The 12788-nt window shown below is 38.3% G+C and overlaps 1 pseudogene; it reads right to left on the reverse strand.

The window, feature by feature from the left end:
- Positions 1–9999: 9999 nt before the first annotated feature.
- LOC136179014 (E3 ubiquitin/ISG15 ligase TRIM25-like) lies at positions 10000–12259 on the reverse strand (annotated as a pseudogene).
- Between the last annotated feature and the right edge of the window lie 529 nt (positions 12260–12788).

Genomic DNA, 12788 nt, shown 5'->3' on the forward strand with positions numbered 1-12788 from the left:
ATAAATAATCCAATGTTCAATAAAATCCCTTTTGTAAGGTGTAGGGTAAAAGAAAAACCCATTATGAATAAATGTCCTCCTGCTCTATAAACTACATCACGTTGCTTTGGATAAAGGGCTTTCATGTAATTTTAGTGATTTTTTTATCATTAAATATGGTAATTAAATATGTAATAAAATAAGTAATATCTATACTATAACATGTTGTAGTGCCATCAAACTCACAGCACACATAAACCATCTTCTCTTGATTATACTACAACTCTTAGTTTGGTAAAATGTGCATAAATGTAATTTTAGTGATTTTTTATCATTAAATATGGTAATTCAATAAGTAATAACTATACTATAACATGTTGTAGTGCCATCAAACTCACAGCACACATAAACCATCTTCGCTTGATTATACTACAACTCTTAGTTTGGTAAAATGTGCATAAATGTAATTTTAGTGATTTTTTATCATTAAATATGGTAATTCAATAAGTAATAACTATACTATAACATGTTGTAGTGCCATCAAACTCACAGCACACATCATATAAAAGCATTAAGCATGATTTACTTTATGTGTGATGAAATATTTCGGTGACCCTAGAGCCTACAATGGTGACTATTTTTTTAATGATATCCATGTTAAAAAATCCCTTAAATTATTATTGCCTTTGTTGTTTCTATCCACTCTGGGCTTTCTGTGTGTGTGTGTGTGTGTGACATCTCTATAGTGGTGTTTGTGAGTAGGGTCCTGCTGTTGCTGTAGTTTTGGAAGTGGAGCAACATTTTACCTTCATGTGCCGGCAGTGAGATGTGACCGTCCTGTCAGAGTAATAAAGCATTTATTGTGTGCAAAGACGTGTGACTCTGTTTTATTTATCAGTTAATTAGGATTTTAGAAAAGGGAACTGAGGTTAGAGTGTCTGATTTTAAAAACTCAATCATCTCACCAGATGTGTTGACCTGCAGCAATTCTTTGGTTTTATTCACCCTGAGTTTTAAATCTGTTGATTTGTGCTTCAAACCCGATAAAATGGAGGGAAATTGATTTCACCTGTGGTGTTCAAAGACTTGAAAAATAATTGTTAAAACTTCAATTTAAGGTCATAATATTCCACATTAACTAGCGGCTTATTAGCATGCTAACTAGTAGCATACTGGCTGCTTATTGGTCATTATGAAGCACTTATTAGTACCTTATCTACATGACCATAGTCTATAGTTAACAGGTCATTATCTAAGAGTTTGTTCTCATTACCTTCCTGATTACAGCTCATTGATAGAGAGTTAGGAAGTTGTTGAACATGAGTTATGATCTTGATATGCTTTTGTTTACTTCTACCTCATAAGGGTCGTACTGAGGGAAACATATTAAGATCATAATTCATGTTCAATCACTTCCTAACTGAGGAACCAATGAAAATGTAAAAAATTGTGGAAAATAGGACCACAGCCTCCATACATGGGGCGTGCACAAAAACCACTAGACTACCTGCGCCCCCACAAAGACCAACATGACCTGACTGAGTGTTTGCACATGACTCAGTTTGTTGTTTGAATTAGACAGAATGGCTCTGATGTTCTTCCTCTGCTCTGAGTTTCCCAGAGTAAACCACAGAGGAAGAAAGTCATTTGTATCCTGCAGAAAAAAACAAAAACACCTGATTGAAGTTTATATAAATGATATATCTCTTGATGATACTTTTGCAATGATCCCAAAAAGAAGAGCTCACTCACATAGTGTATTCCAACATGATCATATATTTCATTAAATATATACAGAATGAAGACGTATCTGAACCATGACAGCAGCTCTCAGTCCTCCTCTTGATATTGTGCGCTTCAGCTTTTTGACTCTTTAATAAAAAATCCTAACCGTAGACTTTCAGCATTCAGTACAGAAGAAGTCGTGCAGCTGTGATTCTCCAGAAGTCCAGTTGAGTATTTAAATCACAAGTTACCTACAGACTGGATTATTTTCTGATCCATGAGGGATCTTTTTTAATCGCCTCGTTCTCTGGACCCAAGATAGCAACTCCACAAGTCCTCTGACCGACGCCGAGGTATCTGCAGCGAGGGGGAAAACAAGACACGAGTTAACACTTGATGTGGGAATAAACGGGAACAGTTTGTCAGTCTGTTTTTTCTTTTAGCTTCTCCTTCTCTTCATTTCTGAGTTATGTAAGGGGACATAAAGTTTGTACCTTTCAGCCACTTCCACCAGACTTTGGTGAGTGACAGCAAAAAGTCTTTCTCTGTGATTCTGCTTCATCTCATCGGTGACTCCGCTGAGGAAGCGACCCATTCCTGCAACACAAACACAGAGTGAACAAACCAGACGGCTAAGAGATAAAGTGGAGACAGTGACGGCTTTACAACAGAGACGGAGACTAAGTTAATAAAACTAATGAAGATCTCTTCATAGTAGAAGTACGAGAAAGAAATACAAAATCAACGACATACTGTTCAACTCAAAGAAGATTCTTTTTAAACGTAGAAGTCATTTGGAATATTTTATTACAGCTGCCAAAAATGCCCCATGATGGCTTCCCTTAGTAAATTGTTCAGTCTTCTGTGTCTTTTTTTTTCCAGACAGATCGCCTGAATATTCTTGGAATATAAACATTTTGCATTTTGGACAAAGGGAGGAAGAAGAGGTCACATTTGAGAATATGGCAACAACTGTCTTTCAGCAAATAAACTCAAATTTCATGCGATTAGAACAAAATAAGTGCTGCTGCAACTTTGGTTCTTTCCCTTGTCTCTCCAAAACTTGATTTAAAATACATTTTAAAGGTCACATATTCTGTTAAATCCTCTTCACCATGTTTCTATGTGTCTCTAGTCCGTCTTCAAACCCCCCAATGATGAGAAAAGTCCATCCTCTCTGTCTTTTGCCTGCTCCACTTTTCAGAAAATGTGTACTCAAACAGGCCGTTTAGAGATTTTCCCTTCATGACATCACAAAGGGCAGTAGCCCCTCCCCCAGGTGGGTGACACTCCCACAGCTAGGTGTTTGTTCTGCCCTCTGAGTCTGCCTTCTCACCGTAAACAATAGAGCAGGTAGCAAGAAAGCCTGAGACACCCGAGCCCTTCCAGTGAGGGGGAGTGGTGAAACACAGCTCATTTACATATTTAAAGGTACAGACACAGAAACAGCCTGTTCTGAGTAAGGCTGAAATAGAGGGGTTTATAGACATGATGAAATATTGGATCAGAGTGGATTTAGAACAAGAAACTTCACACACATGTTTTGAGGAGCTCTGAGACTTTTTTAAACTGGTTGAAGACGAGGAGAATATGTCACCTTTAACAAAATTCATATCTTGAAGACAACCCAGCCTGCCCCCTTTTATAGAATCTACCTCTACTCCTTCATAAGTACGGAGATTTTGTATGTATTAGATTCCATTAAATACACCTATTAACCAAAATGCACATCGTTTTCTAAGGTTCGAGAAAGCCTGAGTGTATATAAAATATTAAACTTGTTTCAGCCAAGGCAACAAAATGAACTGTTGTTGTATTTCCACGTCATTACAATTTCCACAATGTTTTTTAAAACTTTGTTGAGTGTGGTGTTGCGGCCTCTCACCTGTACGAGTAAAAAGAGAAAAGACCTCCTCCCATCCTGGCCCCGCCCCCGTAGGCTCCTCCCTTCTCCCTGATTTCTCCATGCAGAAACTTAGCCGTCATCATCCTCGCCAAGATGCACAAACTTTAAGCGAAAAAAGGAAACAACAAATTTTTATTACACTTTAGATGAACTAAAAGTTACACGTAGAAAAACTGTCCGTGTAAATCACACTTTTAAAGGAAGTGCTGCCAGGTACAGGTGTGGTTACCTGGCGTAGTCGTGGTGGGAGAAGGGTACCGTACGAATACTCTCGCTGATAAAGTGAACAGGGAAGGGAAGCTGGAAGAACGTTTTCATCTGACACGGCTGGAAGTTTTGCTCCTGAAATCAGAGAAGATGATCTTTACTGTCACTGTACAAGTACAACAAAAACCTGTCGGAGCACACCTGTAGAGAAGTAGTTAAATATAGAACATATACAAATACTAAACCCACCAGTATATATACAAACAAAACAGTTATATTATACAATAAGATGTAAACTATGGTTAAAAGAGAGCTGAGCGGTACTGGTGGAATATTGTACTCAGGTATTTAAAAAAAACAAATGAGCGTTATATTTATAATCTCATGCATGCACAGGACTTTGTTTTGAAGGAATGTCTCATAATAAAGGACAAAATAAAATTACAGGTGATCTCACAACTATTGAAATCAAAGGATCAACTGTTTTGTGTTGGTGTTATTTTGCTTCTTCAAAGATTTTTGAATTTAAAATCTGTATTTTTGCGTTTCTATAAGACAGCCTTTCCTCATCTTTTCCATTATTTTATCTTCTTTAATCTGCAGAGATGGTTCTGCCTTTAATATAATGTGAACTCACTATGGCAGGGATATATTTAGAGGAGTGGTTCTTAATGGGTTTAGCTTTAGGTCTCACCACCATCTCCTCCTGCGACCAGAGTTTCTGATATTGTTCAACCTATCAGGTTTATTTTCAATGAAAGATGTTTCAAAAGATGTGACAGCTCATTTCCTGCTTTCCCCACTCTCTCTCTCTCTCTCTCTCTCTCTCTCTGATTTCTGACTCTGTCCACTGTCCTGTCTCTAAAATAAAGGCCCAAAAAGCCCCAAAACAAAACCTTTTAAAAGAAAACCTCTCCTCAGGTGTAACATCTCACCTCATGTTGTCCGGGTTGAGAAGATGCTTCTTGATCCTGACGAGCGTTCGGATGACTTGGCTGAGGTCGGACAACTCAGCGACCCTCTTCATAAACTTCACCTGAAGTAATCATTGATAAAAGATGGATAAAATATGAAGCGAGAGAATGGAAAAACAAAAAACCTCTTGCACAAAGTAGGAACAAATGAAATTGTCTCTGCTTGTCAGAAAGAAATCATGCTATACTGTATGTCTTGAATCTGCGTCTGCGTAATTTACTTCAAGCTTTAAATCACTATGACAACACTTCTTAAAGCTGACGTGCAGGAGTCAGACACTATCATTTTAGTTTTTTAGGATCAACACTCCAGGTGCATACCTGTTCCATCCCACCAAGCGTCTCATTGAGGTCTCCTGCTGGAGTCAGGTGACGGCCTGCACGTGTCATGGCGTACATGTGGCCCGAGTAGGAGATCCCATTGGCTAACTCCTGTGCTGACATCATCACCAGCACTCTCAGGCGCTCCACCTCGTCAAAGTGGGGGCTGTAGTGAACAAAAAAAAAAGAAGATAAATATCGAGCTGTCTTCTCAGCCTCCTCGAATTTCAGGACACATTTTCTCTCAGTTTATAAGAAGTGATGGAGGACGTACTTGTTGAATATGTCGCTCCACAGATGAAACATGTGAGGAATACATTGACCTGACCTTTATTCCTTGTTTTTGTCTATCAGATGCTCAAACTGATGATTGAAGCAGATCATTGATATTGTCTTTAAACATACTTCACCTCAGATTGAAGTCATAATCCAAAATCCAACAAGTTCATGGGAGTTGCTGATCTCCTTGATATGCTGTCTGCACTTTACAAGTTCAGCTTCAGATCCTGAAGATGGTACATGTACATCTGGTGGCACACTGTTACAGTGGCAGTCATCAATGCGTGGAACCTCTACAGAAGAGACCAGAAGAAGCTAAACCCCAAGAAGAAACCCATGCCTCTGCGAAGGTTTCAGGCTTTGGTTGGCACTTCTCTGACAAGCGCAGGAAAGGCCAAAATCAGGTGTGGCAGACCACTATCCTCTCCAGAAGAGACTCCAACACCACCCCGTAAAAGACCAAGCTGCAGTGTGCCTCTTGATGTGAGAAGGGATGGCATTGATCATTTTCCAACATGGGAAACCCGACAGAGATGCAAGCACTGCACTGGCAATCACTTCTCACATGTCTACTGTGAGAAGTGTAAGGTGCATCTTTGCCTGAACAAGGACAGAAACTGTTTTTGTGCCTACCACAAAATGAAATAAAAAGGCTGTAAAAAGTGTTATGTTAAAAAAATGAGAAAAACTGCCTGAAATGTTCTGTATTTTCAAAATGTTAAAATAAAAAGGCTGTAAAAAGTGTTATGTTAAAAAAACAAGAAGAACTGTTTGAAATGTTCTGTATTTTAAAAATGTTAAACTAAAAAGGCTGTAAAAAGTGTTATGTTAAAAAAAACAACGAGAAAAGCTTCCTGAAATGTGTGCAAAAAAATGCCAAAAACGCCTGATGTATCAAATGTGCTACAAAAAAAATATCATAAACAACATGATATGACAAAACATTTTTGGGGGATTTTGTTTAAGGGTTTAATAAACATCTCAATTCCAAAAGAATAGAATTTTCTGGTTATTTTTTCATGTGTCAGGCTTTGGAAATGTGTCAATACGCCTTTTATAAATGTGAACTTTGAATAAATGGTTTATGGATCAATGAAGTGATGCTCATTTTTTTGTGTCCATAAGGTTTAGTTAACTTTTAAAGGCTTAAAATCTAAAAATAAATGCACAGATGACATGCTTTCATCCTTTGTTTTGAGGACCTAGTCTAAAATTTATATTTATTATACATTTTTAGAGAATATTTGGGGTATTTAGGCCAAAATGTCTAAGTGGTGTAACCATTGAAACTTTGTACAAAAGAAGTAAACTTGCTTTAATAAAAGGTTAAATTTTCATATAACACCCTATGAACTAGCCTGGCATAATCTTACAATAGAACTGTTCAATAATAAATAAAAGTGATGGAACATCATTGGTCTTATTATTATAATTATTTTAGGGAAATCGTGTCACCCAGTCAAGTACCAAATTGTCAACATGGTGTAACCACCATTGAAGGAGCCATTTAGTTAATATGTTCATCATATCATGTGACAATAAATGATATCACAAAGAAGAACCCCTGATGGTCCTAACTGCTGCACGCCATGTTTAGCAACTCTCTTTAAAACATGAGATAATTTGACATTTTAAGGGCGTGGTCAGGTATGTCAAATGGTATGACCTCATAAAAACATTAACAATTTATGATAATTATAAAAATTTGTATTCACTTCGAAAATTAGATTTGAAATGTTCACACCAGGAAATGTGCTTACATAGGTCTCAATGATAATGCCTGTCAAATTTGATTTGAAGTGGAAATGTCAGATGGTGTAAACGGTTACACTATTTGACATTTATGACAAGCCTTTCTGTTAGAGGCCACTTTTGTCAAATATCAGTATTTTCTTATGTTGATTAAAGTGGTTATCCATCCACAACCTTATTATCAAGGGTCTAGGACAAAATTCCCTGGCATTTTGTAAATGTTTAGCTTAAAATTGCATATTTGTGTTCCATTTACTTACATTTATAAAGGTGCACTATGTAGTTTTGGTAGAGAAGTGTGAAAGTTGGAGATATTTACAGATTATGTGGTATATGTCCATCATAACTCTAAACACAAACTGTCCTCAGATGAAAATGTGGTCCCTGTAACACTGTTTGAAGATAAAATGCTACTGGAGAATTTATGGTGGTGGGCCCGCAACAGTGAAAGCGTAACTCTCCTGGTAGCTTTATATCTCCAAACAGTGTTCCAGGGACCCATTTTTTACTTTGAATGAAGTTTGCGTATTCAATTCAGAAAATATATCAAAGAATTGTTTCACTTCTCCAACTTTCAAATTTCACCACCAAATCTACATAGTGCACCTTTAAACATGTATGATCTAATATATGTTTGTATGCTGTAATATTGGCACCAGTAGTTGCATTTTAGATGTGTCGGCTATTAGGGGCCATGTGGTAGGTAGTATCAGCGTGTCGCTACCTAGAGCTTGCCAGCCAAAGTCTGGTACTATAGAAGGTGGCAATGCTGTTTGGGCTGTGATGGCCATGATGTAAAGAAGGAGAGATGTAAAGTGTTGCCTGTGGGTATGTTATCCTTTGATTAGGGCACAAGTACCTTGAGTTTATTCCAAATACTGAAGAAATTAATTCCCCCTGAAGATTTTGATCAGATGTTGTAATTTACTTAAAATATGAATTAATTAAGGATGCACCGATCCTGACTAAGACAGCCAGATCAGGTATCAGTAAGAATTTGCCGATCTATGAGACCCATCCAAAAGGCAGATCTATTCACTTCAGTTTTATACTATTCTGTGTTTAAGACAAATGTGCTACATTACTGTCATCAGCGTACTGGTATTCTGTGCACTTTGGTAGGTGGAGCAAACATTAAATGGAGGAAGCTAACAACAATTTCTTCAAGAAACAATGGCCTTTGACTGTAGAAGCAGTATGGTCAGTTGGTGTAACTGGTTTGCGTCAATTGGTGTAACCAGTATTTCTTGTAAAAATTATAATAAAATACAGGGAAATTAAAGTGGAATTAAAGTAGTCCTCTATTGCAGTGAAATAACATGTTTTTTTAACAATTTTTACATAATTTGCCAAAAGTTAATTGGAAAACAGAGGTGTTTTCAGCTTTGTGCCCCGCTCAGTATTGAAAAAGGGCATAACTTATGAATTTAGGGATAATCCTAATAAAATCTATTTTCTTGTGCTATTTTAAAATGAAGTAATTACAATCATGAGTACACTTACATATACTCTAGATGTATAAAATATAAAATATTCTTAATTTTTCAGTGGTTACACTACTTGACATTTTTAGTCTTACCTTTTGAAAAAAAAAGATTTAAATGTCATTTTAAAAAACACAAAACCAACATGAATATAAATCTCACATTTTAATGAACCTGATGCATGCTTTCAAATTGTGTTTTTAAAAGATTCTTGAATTGGTCATCGGAACAACCAAGCCCTTCAAAAGATAGGTCTTACGTTGTTTTAAATTGTATTATTCATAGACTTTGTTACTTTGATTTTCAGATGCAGTGTCTTCCACATATCAGGAGCATAAAAACATATTCTTCATCACTTTTTTGGTCTGATAATAATTCCTGCGGCCTTCAGCCTCTGTGCTTTCTGATTGGTATTGTGTTATGATGTTTGTAGATTATGATATTTCATGTTTTAAGGTACCTCATTGTACATTTTTCTATCAATTTTAGGGGGGGGGGGGGTTACTGCTAATTTGGTCTGACAGAGAAATCTATACAAATGAACCATAGATTTATTTGCAAATTTATTCAAAACTTCACATCACTACAAATAGTCGATGGTTCACATATTCTCCTCCTCTTCAACATGTTTAAATAAGTCTCAAACTTGTCTGTCTTTTGTTCTAAATCCACTCTGATCCTGTATTTGATAATGCCTATAAACCCCTCTATTTCAGCCCTGCTCAGAACAGGCTGTTTCTGTGTCTGCACCTTTAAATGAAAATGAGATGTGTCACCCACCTGGTGGAGGTGTTACTGCTCTTTGTGATGTCATAAAGAGAAAATCTCCAAACGACCTGTTTGAGCTCACATTTTCTGAAAAGTGGAGCAGGCACAATACAGAGAGGATGGACTTTTCTCATCATTGGGGGGTTTGTAGGCAGACCAGGTGAAGTGTATTTTACATAATATGTGACCTTTAACATTAATATTAATAATAATAACATAGCATTGAACATTGAAAACAAAACAAAGAAAAAATAATTTAAGAGAAGGAGCAAACTTCTGTTTACCTTATTCTTTTGAAGACGTGCGTGTGCACGTGTGAAAGGGTGAAAGGTTAAAAGAATGCTTATACTCAGGTCCATGTCTGCTGTGGTGCAAAGAAAACTAGTGGGCTCTAAGTGACAGGTCAGAGGAAGGTCACACGTCCACATATGATATTGAAATCTATGAAATCCAGAAATCTGGCTTTACTGGTTTCGTCAAAGTACCGTAGTATGCAAGTGCAGTGAAGAAAAGTATAATCAGCTTTCTGTAGAAACATGGAAAAAAACACATGTTAACACATTGTCCCCTAATGACTTCTGTCTGCTTCAGCTAAACAAATGAATTATAGTTTTATATGCAAATTTATTCAAAACTTTACATCATTACAAATAGCAGATGGTTAGTGATACAGCACAGATAAGAGAACAAAAGTCATCACTAGCACTGACAACCTTCATGAATTAAAGGTCACATATTCTCCTCCTCTTCAACATGTTTAAATAAGTCTCAGAGCTCCTCTAAACATGTCTGTGAAGTTTCTTGTTCTAAATCCACTCTGATCCTGTGTTTGATCATGCCTATAAACCCCTCTATTTCAGCCCTGCTCAGAACAGGCTGTGTGTGTACGTGCGAGGGTGAAAGGTTAACAGAATGCCTGAGATCCATGTCTGCTGTGGTGCAAGGAAAACGAGAGGGACTGGTCAGAGGAATGTCCTACGTCCACATATGATATTGAAATCAAGAAATTTGGCTTTACTGGTTTCGTCAAAGTACCGTAGTATGCGAGTGAAGAAAAGTATAATCAGCTTTCTGTAGAAACATGGAAAAAAAACATAGATGTTAACACATTGTCCCCTAATGACTTCTGTCTACTTCAGCTTACACAACTCAGCAGAGTCTTCAAAATGTTGAATCCAGAGTCCAGCATGTAGAGGCTGAGTGAATGTGGTCTGGACTCTGTGGAGGAGAGTCATGGTTTCAGAGATGCTGTAGAAGGACAGAATACCTGCTCTGTGATCCAGGTACACTCCTACTCTGGAGGACCGAGGACCTGAGACAGGAGTGCTGACTTTGTTGTAACAAAAGTCATAACTGTTGTTGTAACAATCTAACGCCCAAGACTTGTCATTACGTCCAAACCAACATTCATCTGAGCCCCCTGTTCTGCTGATATTCTTGTATGTGACTGCTACATAAACTCCTCTTCCTCGCCACTCCACTTCCCAATAACAATGTCCAGTCAGACTCTCTTTACTCAGGACCTGACACCTACCAGTGAATCTGTCTGGGTGACTAGAAGAAGACTGTTCTTTTCTCATTGCTGTTACTTTTCTGTTCTCATCAGATAATAACAGCTGGATGAGTGTGTAGATTCACTGAGTGGTGACAGTGAGGGGTAGTCGTGTAGAAACTGGTTGTTATCTTCTGTGTGTGAGAGCTTCTCCAGTTCAGCGTCTTTCCTCTTCAGCTCAGTGATCTCCTGCTCCAGCTTCTCCTGAAGCTCTCTGACTCGACTCACTTCAGTTTGCTGCTGGGATCTGACCTGCTTCTTCACATCAGAGCGTCTTTTCTCCATGAGACGGATCAGCTCAGTGAAGATCTTCTCACTGTTCCCCACTGTTTTATCAGCAGAGCCATTGATAGCCTCCACCTCCTGTTGAAGCAGCTTCACATCTTTCTCTCTGTCCTGGATTCTCTGCTGGATGTTTTGTCGACTCACCTCGAGCTCTCTCTGCTTCTCGCTCCTTTCTGCTGCAGCTGAGACTGTGTCATGACCTTTGTGTTCATCCATTAAACAGAGATAACAGATAGACTGCTGATCAGTACGACAAAATACTTTCATTTCCTCATTATGACAAGAGCAGACGTTCTCCTGGAGCTTCTTGGAGGGCTCCACCAGCTTGTGTTTCTTGAAGACAGGTAGTTCATAATGAGGCTGAAGATGTTTCTCACAGTAAGAGGCCAGACACTGCAGACAGGACTTACAGGCTTTCAGTTTCCTCCCGGTGCAGACATCACAGGCCACATCATCAGGTCCAGCATAGCAGTGATCAGCAGGAGCAGCTTGGAGTCCAGTCTTCTTCAGCTCCTCCACTAAATCTGCCAACATGGTGTTTTTCCTCAAGACAGGCCTTGGTGTGAAAGTCCTGCCTACACTGAGGGCAGCTGTAGATTGTCTTCTCATCCTCTTTATCCCAGTGGCTTTTAATACAGCTCATACAGTAACTGTGTCCACAGGGAATAGCAACCGGATCCTTCAGGAGATCCAGACAGATGGAACAAGAGAAGGCCTCCTGGTCTAGTTGAACTCCTTTCTGCGCCATTTCTCCTCTCGGTAACAACAACTGTCTGAGTTTCACTTCCTTAGAAATCAAACTAGTTTAACCTCTGATCTAAACAGCATGTGTTTGTTCAGTGTTTGCTCTTGCACCGTCCCACATGTTGGTTACACTCATCCTCAAACTGTAGATCTAAAAGGGAGAGAACAAGGAAATAAATGTCAGAGTGAAGCTGGCTGTGTGTGATAGGAGGAAGAAGAGGGAGGGGTTAACAAGCTCTGACTCATGTTTCATTACTCTGACAGGGCAGATTCTCAACATGAATACATAACCACTCTCTGTTGCATGGAAGAAAACTCTATAAGCAAGCATGTAAAAATCTCTAGTCACACATTTCTTAACATGTAAAAAGAAGTGAATAAAACACAGAGAATAAGTGAACATGTTTTACAACTACTGTCAGAACGGAGCTACCTGTGAACACCAGCATTACAAGCTGTGAAAATCTGAGACACCACAGGGAGGCGTAAGAGTTCCACTGAACTTCACCACCATTGGAAGAGGTGTTTTCACATACTGGTGGTTCACATACTGGATTAAATACACTGACCTGACCTTTATTCCTTGTTTCTGTCTATCAGATGGTCAAACTGATGGTTGAAGCAGATCATTGATATTGTCTTTAAACATACTTCACCTCAGATTGAAGTCATAATCCTGTTTCAAATACAAACCTACTGATTCCTACTTTTGCCTTAACTTGAAAAGCCTCTCCTTAAAACAGTCGGTTTGATTCCAAGTAATGGAAGATTTTGGATATGTGGTAGAAGTAGTACACCGACAAAAAATAACT

Source organism: Labrus bergylta, chromosome 4 (genome assembly GCF_963930695.1).
Source record: "Labrus bergylta chromosome 4, fLabBer1.1, whole genome shotgun sequence".
Taxonomy (NCBI): Eukaryota; Metazoa; Chordata; class Actinopteri; order Labriformes; family Labridae; genus Labrus; species Labrus bergylta.